This window comes from Pelophylax lessonae (genome assembly GCF_965119305.1).
Source record: "Pelophylax lessonae genome assembly, chromosome: 10".
Classification (NCBI taxonomy): domain Eukaryota; kingdom Metazoa; phylum Chordata; class Amphibia; order Anura; family Ranidae; genus Pelophylax; species Pelophylax lessonae.
The window spans coordinates 239,823,386-239,837,914 of NC_138777.1; positions in this window are offsets into that span (position 1 = coordinate 239,823,386).

Genomic DNA, 14,529 nt, shown 5'->3' on the forward strand with positions numbered 1-14,529 from the left:
GATTGGTGACATTGTATATAATCTGTATAGATAATGATTGGTGACATTGTATATAATCTGTATAGGGAATGATTGGTGACATTGTATATAATCTGTATAGGGGATGATTGGTGACATTGTATATAATCTGTATATAGGGAATGATTAGTGACATTGTATATAATCTGTATAGGGGATGATTGGTGACATTGTATATAATCTGTATAGGGGATGATTGGTGACATTGTATATAATCTGTATATGGGATGATTGGTGACATTGTATATAATCTGTATAGGGAATGATTGGTGACATTGTATATAATCTGTATAGGGGATGATTGGTGACATTGTATATAATCTGTATAGGGGATGATTGGTGACATTGTATATAATCTGTATAGGGGATGATTGGTGACATTGTATATAATCTGTATAGATAATGATTGGTGACATTGTATATAATCTGTATAGAGAATGATTGGTGACATTGTATATAATCTGTATAGGGGATGATTGGTGACATTGTATATAATCTGTATAGATAATGATTGGTGACATTGTATATAATCTGTATAGAGAATGATTGGTGACATTGTATATAATCTGTATAGAGAATGATTGGTGACATTGTATATAATCTGTATAGGGAATGATTGGTGACATTGTATATAATCTGTATAGAGAAAGATTGGTGACATTGTATATAATCTGTATAGAGAATGATTGGTGACATTGTATATAATCTGTATAGAGAATGATTGGTGACATTGTATATAATCTGTATATGGGATGATTGGTGACATTGTATATAATCTGTATAGGGGATGATTGGTGACATTGTATATAATCTGTATATAGGGAATGATTGGTGACATTGTATATAATCTGTATAGGGGATGATTGGTGACATTGTATATAATCTGTATAGAGAATGATTGGTGACATTGTATATAATCTGTATATGGGATGATTGGTGACATTGTATATAATCTGTATAGGGGATGATTGGTGACATTGTATATAATCTGTATATAGAGAATGATTGGTGACATTGTATATAATCTGTATAGGGGATGATTGGTGACATTGTATATAATCTGTATAAGGAATGATTGGTGACATTGTATATAATCTGTATAGGGGATGATTGGTGACATTGTATATAATCTGTATATAGAGAATGATTGGTGACATTGTATATAATCTGTATAGGGGATGATTGGTGACATTGTATATAATCTGTATAAGGAATGATTGGTGACATTGTATATAATCTGTATAGGGGATGATTGGTGACATTGTATATAATCTGTATAGGGAATGATTGATGACATTGTATATAATCTGTATAGAGAATGATTGGTGACATTGTATATAATCTGTATAGAGAATGATTGGTGACATTGTATATAATCTGTATAGAGAATGATTGGTGACATTGTATATAATCTGTATAGGGAATGATTGGTGACATTGTATATATTCTGTATAGGGGATGATTGGTGACATTGTATATAATCTGTATAGGGGATGATTGGTGACATTGTATATAATCTGTATAGAGAATGATTGGTGACATTGTATATAATCTGTATAGGGAATGATTGGTGACATTGTATATATTCTGTATAGGGGATGATTGGTGACATTGTATATAATCTGTATAGGGAATGATTGGTGACATTGTATATAATCTGTATAGAGAATGATTGGTGACATTGTATATAATCTGTATAGAGAATGATTGGTGACATTGTATATAATCTGTATAGAGAATGATTGGTGACATTGTATATAATCTGTATAGGGGATGATTGGTGACATTGTATATAATCTGTATATAGGGAATGATTGGTGACATTGTATATAATCTGTATAGGGGATGATTGGTGACATTGTATATAATCTGTATAGAGAATGATTGGTGACATTGTATATAATCTGTATAAGGAATGATTGGTGACATTGTATATAATCTGTATAGAGAATGATTGGTGACATTGTATATAATCTGTATATGGGATGATTGGTGACATTGTATATAATCTGTATAGGGGATGATTGGTGACATTGTATATAATCTGTATATAGAGAATGATTGGTGACATTGTATATAATCTGTATAGGGGATGATTGGTGACATTGTATATAATCTGTATAGAGAATGATTGGTGACATTGTATATAATCTGTATAGAGAATGATTGGTGACATTGTATATAATCTGTATAGAGAATGATTGGTGACATTGTATATAATCTGTATAGAGAATGATTGGTGACATTGTATATAATCTGTATAGGGAATGATTGGTGACATTGTATATAATCTGTATAGAGGGTGATTGGTGACATTGTATATAATCTGTATAGGGGATGATTGGTGACATTGTATATAATCTGTATAGAGAATGATTGGTGACATTGTATATAATCTGTATATAGAGAATGATTGGTGACATTGTATATAATCTGTATAGGGGATGATTGGTGACATTGTATATAATCTGTATAGAGAATGATTGGTGACATTGTATATATTCTGTATAGGGGATGATTGGTGACATTGTATATAATCTGTATAGGGAATGATTGGTGACATTGTATATAATCTGTATAGAGAATGATTGGTGACATTGTATATAATCTGTATAGAGGATGATTGGTGACATTGTATATAATCTGTATAGGGAATGATTGGTGACATTGTATATAATCTGTATAGGGGATGATTGGTGACATTGTATATAATCTGTATAGAGAATGATTGGTGACATTGTATATAATCTGTATAGAGAATGATTGGTGACATTGTATATAATCTGTATAGAGAATGATTGGTGACATTGTATATAATCTGTATAGAGAATGATTGGTGACATTGTATATAATCTGTATAGGGAATGATTGGTGACATTGTATATAATCTGTATAGGGGATGATTGGTGACATTGTATATAATCTGTATAGAGGGTGATTGGTGACATTGTATATAATCTGTATAGGGGATGATTGGTGACATTGTATATAATCTGTATAGGGGATGATTGGTGACATTGTATATAATCTGTATAGGGAATGATTGGTGACATTGTATATAATCTGTATAGAGAATGATTGGTGACATTGTATATAATCTGTATAGGGGATGATTGGTGACATTGTATATAATCTGTATAGATAATGATTGGTGACATTGTATATAATCTGTATAGAGAATGATTGGTGACATTGTATATAATCTGTATAGAGAATGATTGGTGACATTGTATATAATCTGTATAGGGAATGATTGGTGACATTGTATATAATCTGTATAGAGAATGATTGGTGACATTGTATATAATCTGTATAGAGAATGATTGGTGACATTGTATATAATCTGTATAGAGAATGATTGGTGACATTGTATATAATCTGTATATGGGATGATTGGTGACATTGTATATAATCTGTATAGGGGATGATTGGTGACATTGTATATAATCTGTATATAGGGAATGATTGGTGACATTGTATATAATCTGTATAGGGGATGATTGGTGACATTGTATATAATCTGTATAGAGAATGATTGGTGACATTGTATATAATCTGTATATGGGATGATTGGTGACATTGTATATAATCTGTATAGGGGATGATTGGTGACATTGTATATAATCTGTATATAGAGAATGATTGGTGACATTGTATATAATCTGTATAGGGGATGTTTGGTGACATTGTATATAATCTGTATAGGGAATGATTGGTGACATTGTATATAATCTGTATATGGGTGGAATGATTGGTGACATTGTATATAATCTGTATAGATAATGATTGGTGACATTGTATATAATCTGTATAGGGAATGATTGGTGACATTGTATATAATCTGTATAGGGGATGATTGGTGACATTGTATATAATCTGTATATAGGGAATGATTAGTGACATTGTATATAATCTGTATAGGGGATGATTGGTGACATTGTATATAATCTGTATAGGGGATGATTGGTGACATTGTATATAATCTGTATATGGGATGATTGGTGACATTGTATATAATCTGTATAGGGAATGATTGGTGACATTGTATATAATCTGTATAGGGGATGATTGGTGACATTGTATATAATCTGTATAGGGGATGATTGGTGACATTGTATATAATCTGTATAGGGGATGATTGGTGACATTGTATATAATCTGTATAGATAATGATTGGTGACATTGTATATAATCTGTATAGAGAATGATTGGTGACATTGTATATAATCTGTATAGGGGATGATTGGTGACATTGTATATAATCTGTATAGATAATGATTGGTGACATTGTATATAATCTGTATAGAGAATGATTGGTGACATTGTATATAATCTGTATAGAGAATGATTGGTGACATTGTATATAATCTGTATAGGGAATGATTGGTGACATTGTATATAATCTGTATAGAGAAAGATTGGTGACATTGTATATAATCTGTATAGAGAATGATTGGTGACATTGTATATAATCTGTATAGAGAATGATTGGTGACATTGTATATAATCTGTATATGGGATGATTGGTGACATTGTATATAATCTGTATAGGGGATGATTGGTGACATTGTATATAATCTGTATATAGGGAATGATTGGTGACATTGTATATAATCTGTATAGGGGATGATTGGTGACATTGTATATAATCTGTATAGAGAATGATTGGTGACATTGTATATAATCTGTATATGGGATGATTGGTGACATTGTATATAATCTGTATAGGGGATGATTGGTGACATTGTATATAATCTGTATATAGAGAATGATTGGTGACATTGTATATAATCTGTATAGGGGATGATTGGTGACATTGTATATAATCTGTATAAGGAATGATTGGTGACATTGTATATAATCTGTATAGGGGATGATTGGTGACATTGTATATAATCTGTATATAGAGAATGATTGGTGACATTGTATATAATCTGTATAGGGGATGATTGGTGACAGTGTATATAATCTGTATAAGGAATGATTGGTGACATTGTATATAATCTGTATAGGGGATGATTGGTGACATTGTATATAATCTGTATAGGGAATGATTGATGACATTGTATATAATCTGTATAGAGAATGATTGGTGACATTGTATATAATCTGTATAGAGAATGATTGGTGACATTGTATATAATCTGTATAGAGAATGATTGGTGACATTGTATATAATCTGTATAGGGAATGATTGGTGACATTGTATATATTCTGTATAGGGGATGATTGGTGACATTGTATATAATCTGTATAGGGGATGATTGGTGACATTGTATATAATCTGTATAGAGAATGATTGGTGACATTGTATATAATCTGTATAGGGAATGATTGGTGACATTGTATATATTCTGTATAGGGGATGATTGGTGACATTGTATATAATCTGTATAGGGAATGATTGGTGACATTGTATATAATCTGTATAGAGAATGATTGGTGACATTGTATATAATCTGTATAGGGGATGATTGGTGACATTGTATATAATCTGTATAGGGGATGATTGGTGACATTGTATATAATCTGTATAGGGGATGATTGGTGACATTGTATATAATCTGTATAGAGAATGATTGGTGACATTGTATATAATCTGTATAGAGAATGATTGGTGACATTGTATATAATCTGTATAGGGGATGATTGGTGACATTGTATATAATCTGTATATAGGGAATGATTGGTGACATTGTATATAATCTGTATAGGGGATGATTGGTGACATTGTATATAATCTGTATAGAGAATGATTGGTGACATTGTATATAATCTGTATAAGGAATGATTGGTGACATTGTATATAATCTGTATAGAGAATGATTGGTGACATTGTATATAATCTGTATATGGGATGATTGGTGACATTGTATATAATCTGTATAGGGGATGATTGGTGACATTGTATATAATCTGTATATAGAGAATGATTGGTGACATTGTATATAATCTGTATAGGGGATGATTGGTGACATTGTATATAATCTGTATAGAGAATGATTGGTGACATTGTATATAATCTGTATAGAGAATGATTGGTGACATTGTATATAATCTGTATAGAGAATGATTGGTGACATTGTATATAATCTGTATAGAGAATGATTGGTGACATTGTATATAATCTGTATAGGGAATGATTGGTGACATTGTATATAATCTGTATAGAGGGTGATTGGTGACATTGTATATAATCTGTATAGGGGATGATTGGTGACATTGTATATAATCTGTATAGAGAATGATTGGTGACATTGTATATAATCTGTATATAGAGAATGATTGGTGACATTGTATATAATCTGTATAGGGGATGATTGGTGACATTGTATATAATCTGTATAGAGAATGATTGGTGACATTGTATATATTCTGTATAGGGGATGATTGGTGACATTGTATATAATCTGTATAGGGAATGATTGGTGACATTGTATATAATCTGTATAGAGAATGATTGGTGACATTGTATATAATCTGTATAGAGGATGATTGGTGACATTGTATATAATCTGTATAGGGAATGATTGGTGACATTGTATATAATCTGTATAGGGGATGATTGGTGACATTGTATATAATCTGTATAGAGAATGATTGGTGACATTGTATATAATCTGTATAGAGAATGATTGGTGACATTGTATATAATCTGTATAGAGAATGATTGGTGACATTGTATATAATCTGTATAGAGAATGATTGGTGACATTGTATATAATCTGTATAGGGAATGATTGGTGACATTGTATATAATCTGTATAGGGGATGATTGGTGACATTGTATATAATCTGTATAGAGGGTGATTGGTGACATTGTATATAATCTGTATAGGGGATGATTGGTGACATTGTATATAATCTGTATAGGGGATGATTGGTGACATTGTATATAATCTGTATAGGGAATGATTGGTGACATTGTATATAATCTGTATAGAGAATGATTGGTGACATTGTATATAATCTGTATAGGGGATGATTGGTGACATTGTATATAATCTGTATAGATAATGATTGGTGACATTGTATATAATCTGTATAGAGAATGATTGGTGACATTGTATATAATCTGTATAGAGAATGATTGGTGACATTGTATATAATCTGTATAGGGAATGATTGGTGACATTGTATATAATCTGTATAGAGAATGATTGGTGACATTGTATATAATCTGTATAGAGAATGATTGGTGACATTGTATATAATCTGTATAGAGAATGATTGGTGACATTGTATATAATCTGTATATGGGATGATTGGTGACATTGTATATAATCTGTATAGGGGATGATTGGTGACATTGTATATAATCTGTATATAGGGAATGATTGGTGACATTGTATATAATCTGTATAGGGGATGATTGGTGACATTGTATATAATCTGTATAGAGAATGATTGGTGACATTGTATATAATCTGTATATGGGATGATTGGTGACATTGTATATAATCTGTATAGGGGATGATTGGTGACATTGTATATAATCTGTATATAGAGAATGATTGGTGACATTGTATATAATCTGTATAGGGGATGATTGGTGACATTGTATATAATCTGTATAAGGAATGATTGGTGACATTGTATATAATCTGTATAGGGGATGATTGGTGACATTGTATATAATCTGTATAGGGAATGATTGGTGACATTGTATATAATCTGTATAGAGAATGATTGGTGACATTGTATATAATCTGTATAGAGAATGATTGGTGACATTGTATATAATCTGTATAGAGAATGATTGGTGACATTGTATATAATCTGTATAGGGAATGATTGGTGACATTGTATATATTCTGTATAGGGGATGATTGGTGACATTGTATATAATCTGTATAGGGGATGATTGGTGACATTGTATATAATCTGTATAGAGAATGATTGGTGACATTGTATATAATCTGTATAGGGAATGATTGGTGACATTGTATATATTCTGTATAGGGGATGATTGGTGACATTGTATATAATCTGTATAGGGAATGATTGGTGACATTGTATATAATCTGTATAGAGAATGATTGGTGACATTGTATATAATCTGTATAGAGAATGATTGGTGACATTGTATATAATCTGTATAGAGAATGATTGGTGACATTGTATATAATCTGTATATGGGATGATTGGTGACATTGTATATAATCTGTATAGGGGATGATTGGTGACATTGTATATAATCTGTATATAGGGAATGATTGGTGACATTGTATATAATCTGTATAGGGGATGATTGGTGACATTGTATATAATCTGTATAGAGAATGATTGGTGACATTGTATATAATCTGTATAGATAATGATTGGTGACATTGTATATAATCTGTATATGGGATGATTGGTGACATTGTATATAATCTGTATAGGGGATGATTGGTGACATTGTATATAATCTGTATATAGAGAATGATTGGTGACATTGTATATAATCTGTATAGGGGATGATTGGTGACATTGTATATAATCTGTATAGAGAATGATTGCTGGCATTGTATATATTCTGTATAGGGGATGATTGGTGACATTGTATATAATCTGTATAGGGAATGATTGGTGACATTGTATATAATCTGTATAGAGAATGATTGGTGACATTGTATATAATCTGTATAGAGGATGATTGGTGACATTGTATATAATCTGTATAGGGAATGATTGGTGACATTGTATATAATCTGTATAGGGGATGATTGGTGACATTGTATATAATCTGTATAGAGAATGATTGGTGACATTGTATATAATCTGTATAGAGAATGATTGGTGACATTGTATATAATCTGTATAGAGAATGATTGGTGACATTGTATATAATCTGTATAGGGAATGATTGGTGACATTGTATATAATCTGTATAGAGGGTGATTGGTGACATTGTATATAATCTGTATAGGGGATGATTGGTGACATTGTATATAATCTGTATAGGGAATGATTGGTGACATTGTATATAATCTGTATAGGGAATGATTGGTGACATTGTATATAATCTGTATAGGGGATGATTGGTGACATTGTATATAATCTGTATATAGGGAATGATTAGTGACATTGTATATAATCTGTATAGGGGATGATTGGTGACATTGTATATAATCTGTATAGGGAATGATTGGTGACATTGTATATAATCTGTATATAGGGAATGATTAGTGACATTGTATATAATCTGTATAGGGGATGATTGGTGACATTGTATATAATCTGTATAGGGGATGATTGGTGACATTGTATATAATCTGTATATAGGGAATGATTAGTGACATTGTATATAATCTGTATAGGGGATGATTGGTGACATTGTATATAATCTGTATAGGGAATGATTAGTGACATTGTATATAATCTGTATATGGGATGATTGGTGACATTGTATATAATCTGTATAGGGAATGATTGGTGACATTGTATATAATCTGTATAGGGAATGATTGGTGACATTGTATATAATCTGTATAGGGGATGATTGGTGACATTGTATATAATCTGTATATAGGGAATGATTAGTGACATTGTATATAATCTGTATAGGGGATGATTGGTGACATTGTATATAATCTGTATAGGGGATGATTGGTGACATTGTATATAATCTGTATAGGGGATGATTGGTGACATTGTATATAATCTGTATAGATAATGATTGGTGACATTGTATATAATCTGTATAGAGAATGATTGGTGACATTGTATATAATCTGTATAGGGGATGATTGGTGACATTGTATATAATCTGTATAGATAATGATTGGTGACATTGTATATAATCTGTATAGAGAATGATTGGTGACATTGTATATAATCTGTATAGAGAATGATTGGTGACATTGTATATAATCTGTATAGGGAATGATTGGTGACATTGTATATAATCTGTATAGAGAATGATTGGTGACATTGTATATAATCTGTATAGAGAATGATTGGTGACATTGTATATAATCTGTATAGGGGATGATTGGTGACATTGTATATAATCTGTATAGAGAATGATTGGTGACATTGTATATAATCTGTATATGGGATGATTGGTGACATTGTATATAATCTGTATAGGGGATGATTGGTGACATTGTATATAATCTGTATAGGGGATGATTGGTGACATTGTATATAATCTGTATAGGGGATGATTGGTGACATTGTATATAATCTGTATAGGGGATGATTGGTGACATTGTATATAATCTGTATAGGGGATGTTTGGTGACATTGTATATAATCTGTATAGAGAATGATTGGTGACATTGTATATAATCTGTATAGAGAATGATTGGTGACATTGTATATAATCTGTATAGAGAATGATTGGTGACATTGTATATAATCTGTATAGAGAATGATTGGTGACATTGTATATAATCTGTATAGAGAATGATTGGTGACATTGTATATAATCTGTATATGGGATGATTGGTGACATTGTATATAATCTGTATAGAGAATGATTGGTGACATTGTATATAATCTGTATATGGGATGATTGGTGACATTGTATATAATCTGTATAGGGGATGTTTGGTGACATTGTATATAATCTGTATAGGGAATGATTGGTGACATTGTATATAATCTGTATATGGGTGGAATGATTGGTGACATTGTATATAATCTGTATAGATAATGATTGGTGACATTGTATATAATCTGTATAGGGAATGATTGGTGACATTGTATATAATCTGTATAGGGGATGATTGGTGACATTGTATATAATCTGTATATAGGGAATGATTAGTGACATTGTATATAATCTGTATAGGGGATGATTGGTGACATTGTATATAATCTGTATAGGGGATGATTGGTGACATTGTATATAATCTGTATATGGGATGATTGGTGACATTGTATATAATCTGTATAGGGAATGATTGGTGACATTGTATATAATCTGTATAGGGGATGATTGGTGACATTGTATATAATCTGTATAGGGGATGATTGGTGACATTGTATATAATCTGTATAGGGGATGATTGGTGACATTGTATATAATCTGTATAGATAATGATTGGTGACATTGTATATAATCTGTATAGAGAATGATTGGTGACATTGTATATAATCTGTATAGGGGATGATTGGTGACATTGTATATAATCTGTATAGATAATGATTGGTGACATTGTATATAATCTGTATAGAGAATGATTGGTGACATTGTATATAATCTGTATAGAGAATGATTGGTGACATTGTATATAATCTGTATAGGGAATGATTGGTGACATTGTATATAATCTGTATAGAGAATGATTGGTGACATTGTATATAATCTGTATAGAGAATGATTGGTGACATTGTATATAATCTGTATATGGGATGATTGGTGACATTGTATATAATCTGTATAGGGGATGATTGGTGACATTGTATATAATCTGTATATAGGGAATGATTGGTGACATTGTATATAATCTGTATAGGGGATGATTGGTGACATTGTATATAATCTGTATAGAGAATGATTGGTGACATTGTATATAATCTGTATAGGGGATGATTGGTGACATTGTATATAATCTGTATAGAGAATGATTGGTGACATTGTATATAATCTGTATAGGGGATGATTGGTGACATTGTATATAATCTGTATATAGGGAATGATTAGTGACATTGTATATAATCTGTATAGGGGATGATTGGTGACATTGTATATAATCTGTATAGGGGATGATTGGTGACATTGTATATAATCTGTATATGGGATGATTGGTGACATTGTATATAATCTGTATAGGGAATGATTGGTGACATTGTATATAATCTGTATAGGGGATGATTGGTGACATTGTATATAATCTGTATAGGGGATGATTGGTGACATTGTATATAATCTGTATAGGGGATGATTGGTGACATTGTATATAATCTGTATAGATAATGATTGGTGACATTGTATATAATCTGTATAGAGAATGATTGGTGACATTGTATATAATCTGTATAGGGGATGATTGGTGACATTGTATATAATCTGTATAGATAATGATTGGTGACATTGTATATAATCTGTATAGAGAATGATTGGTGACATTGTATATAATCTGTATAGAGAATGATTGGTGACATTGTATATAATCTGTATAGGGAATGATTGGTGACATTGTATATAATCTGTATAGAGAATGATTGGTGACATTGTATATAATCTGTATAGAGAATGATTGGTGACATTGTATATAATCTGTATATGGGATGATTGGTGACATTGTATATAATCTGTATAGGGGATGATTGGTGACATTGTATATAATCTGTATATAGGGAATGATTGGTGACATTGTATATAATCTGTATAGGGGATGATTGGTGACATTGTATATAATCTGTATAGAGAATGATTGGTGACATTGTATATAATCTGTATATGGGATGATTGGTGACATTGTATATAATCTGTATAGGGGATGATTGGTGACATTGTATATAATCTGTATATAGAGAATGATTGGTGACATTGTATATAATCTGTATAGGGGATGATTGGTGACATTGTATATAATCTGTATAAGGAATGATTGGTGACATTGTATATAATCTGTATAGGGGATGATTGGTGACATTGTATATAATCTGTATATAGAGAATGATTGGTGACATTGTATATAATCTGTATAGGGGATGATTGGTGACATTGTATATAATCTGTATAAGGAATGATTGGTGACATTGTATATAATCTGTATAGGGGATGATTGGTGACATTGTATATAATCTGTATAGGGAATGATTGGTGACATTGTATATAATCTGTATAGAGAATGATTGGTGACATTGTATATAATCTGTATAGAGAATGATTGGTGACATTGTATATAATCTGTATAGAGAATGATTGGTGACATTGTATATAATCTGTATAGGGAATGATTGGTGACATTGTATATATTCTGTATCGGGGATGATTGGTGACATTGTATATAATCTGTATAGGGGATGATTGGTGACATTGTATATAATCTGTATAGAGAATGATTGGTGACATTGTATATAATCTGTATAGGGAATGATTGGTGACATTGTATATATTCTGTATAGGGGATGATTGGTGACATTGTATATAATCTGTATAGGGAATGATTGGTGACATTGTATATAATCTGTATAGAGAATGATTGGTGACATTGTATATAATCTGTATAGAGAATGATTGGTGACATTGTATATAATCTGTATAGAGAATGATTGGTGACATTGTATATAATCTGTATAGGGGATGATTGGTGACATTGTATATAATCTGTATATAGGGAATGATTGGTGACATTGTATATAATCTGTATAGGGGATGATTGGTGACATTGTATATAATCTGTATAGAGAATGATTGGTGACATTGTATATAATCTGTATAAGGAATGATTGGTGACATTGTATATAATCTGTATAGAGAATGATTGGTGACATTGTATATAATCTGTATAGGGAATGATTGGTGACATTGTATATAATCTGTATAGGGGATGATTGGTGATATTGTATATAATCTGTATATGGGATGATTGGTGACATTGTATATAATCTGTATAGGGGATGATTGGTGACATTGTATATAATCTGTATATAGAGAATGATTGGTGACATTGTATATAATCTGTATAGGGGATGATTGGTGACATTGTATATAATCTGTATAGAGAATGATTGGTGACATTGTATATAATCTGTATAGAGAATGATTGGTGACATTGTATATAATCTGTATAGGGAATGATTGGTGACATTGTATATAATCTGTATAGAGGGTGATTGGTGACATTGTATATAATCTGTATAGGGGATGATTGGTGACATTGTATATAATCTGTATAGAGAATGATTGGTGACATTGTATATAATCTGTATATAGAGAATGATTGGTGACATTGTATATAATCTGTATAGGGGATGATTGGTGACATTGTATATAATCTGTATAGAGAATGATTGGTGACATTGTATATAATCTGTATAGAGGATGATTGGTGACATTGTATATAATCTGTATAGGGAATGATTGGTGACATTGTATATAATCTGTATAGGGGATGATTGGTGACATTGTATATAATCTGTATAGGGAATGATTGGTGACATTGTATATAATCTGTATAGGGGATGATTGGTGACATTGTATATAATCTGTATAGAGAATGATTGGTGACATTGTATATAATCTGTATAGAGAATGATTGGTGACATTGTATATAATCTGTATAGAGAATGATTGGTGACATTGTATATAATCTGTATAGGGAATGATTGGTGACATTGTATATAATCTGTATAGGGGATGATTGGTGACATTGTATATAATCTGTATAGAGGGTGATTGGTGACATTGTATATAATCTGTATATGGGATGATTGATGACATTGTATATAATCTGTATAGGGAATGATTGGTGACATTGTATATAATCTGTATAGAGAATGATTGGTGACATTGTATATAATCTGTATAGGGGATGATTGGTGACATTGTATATAATCTGTATAGGGGAT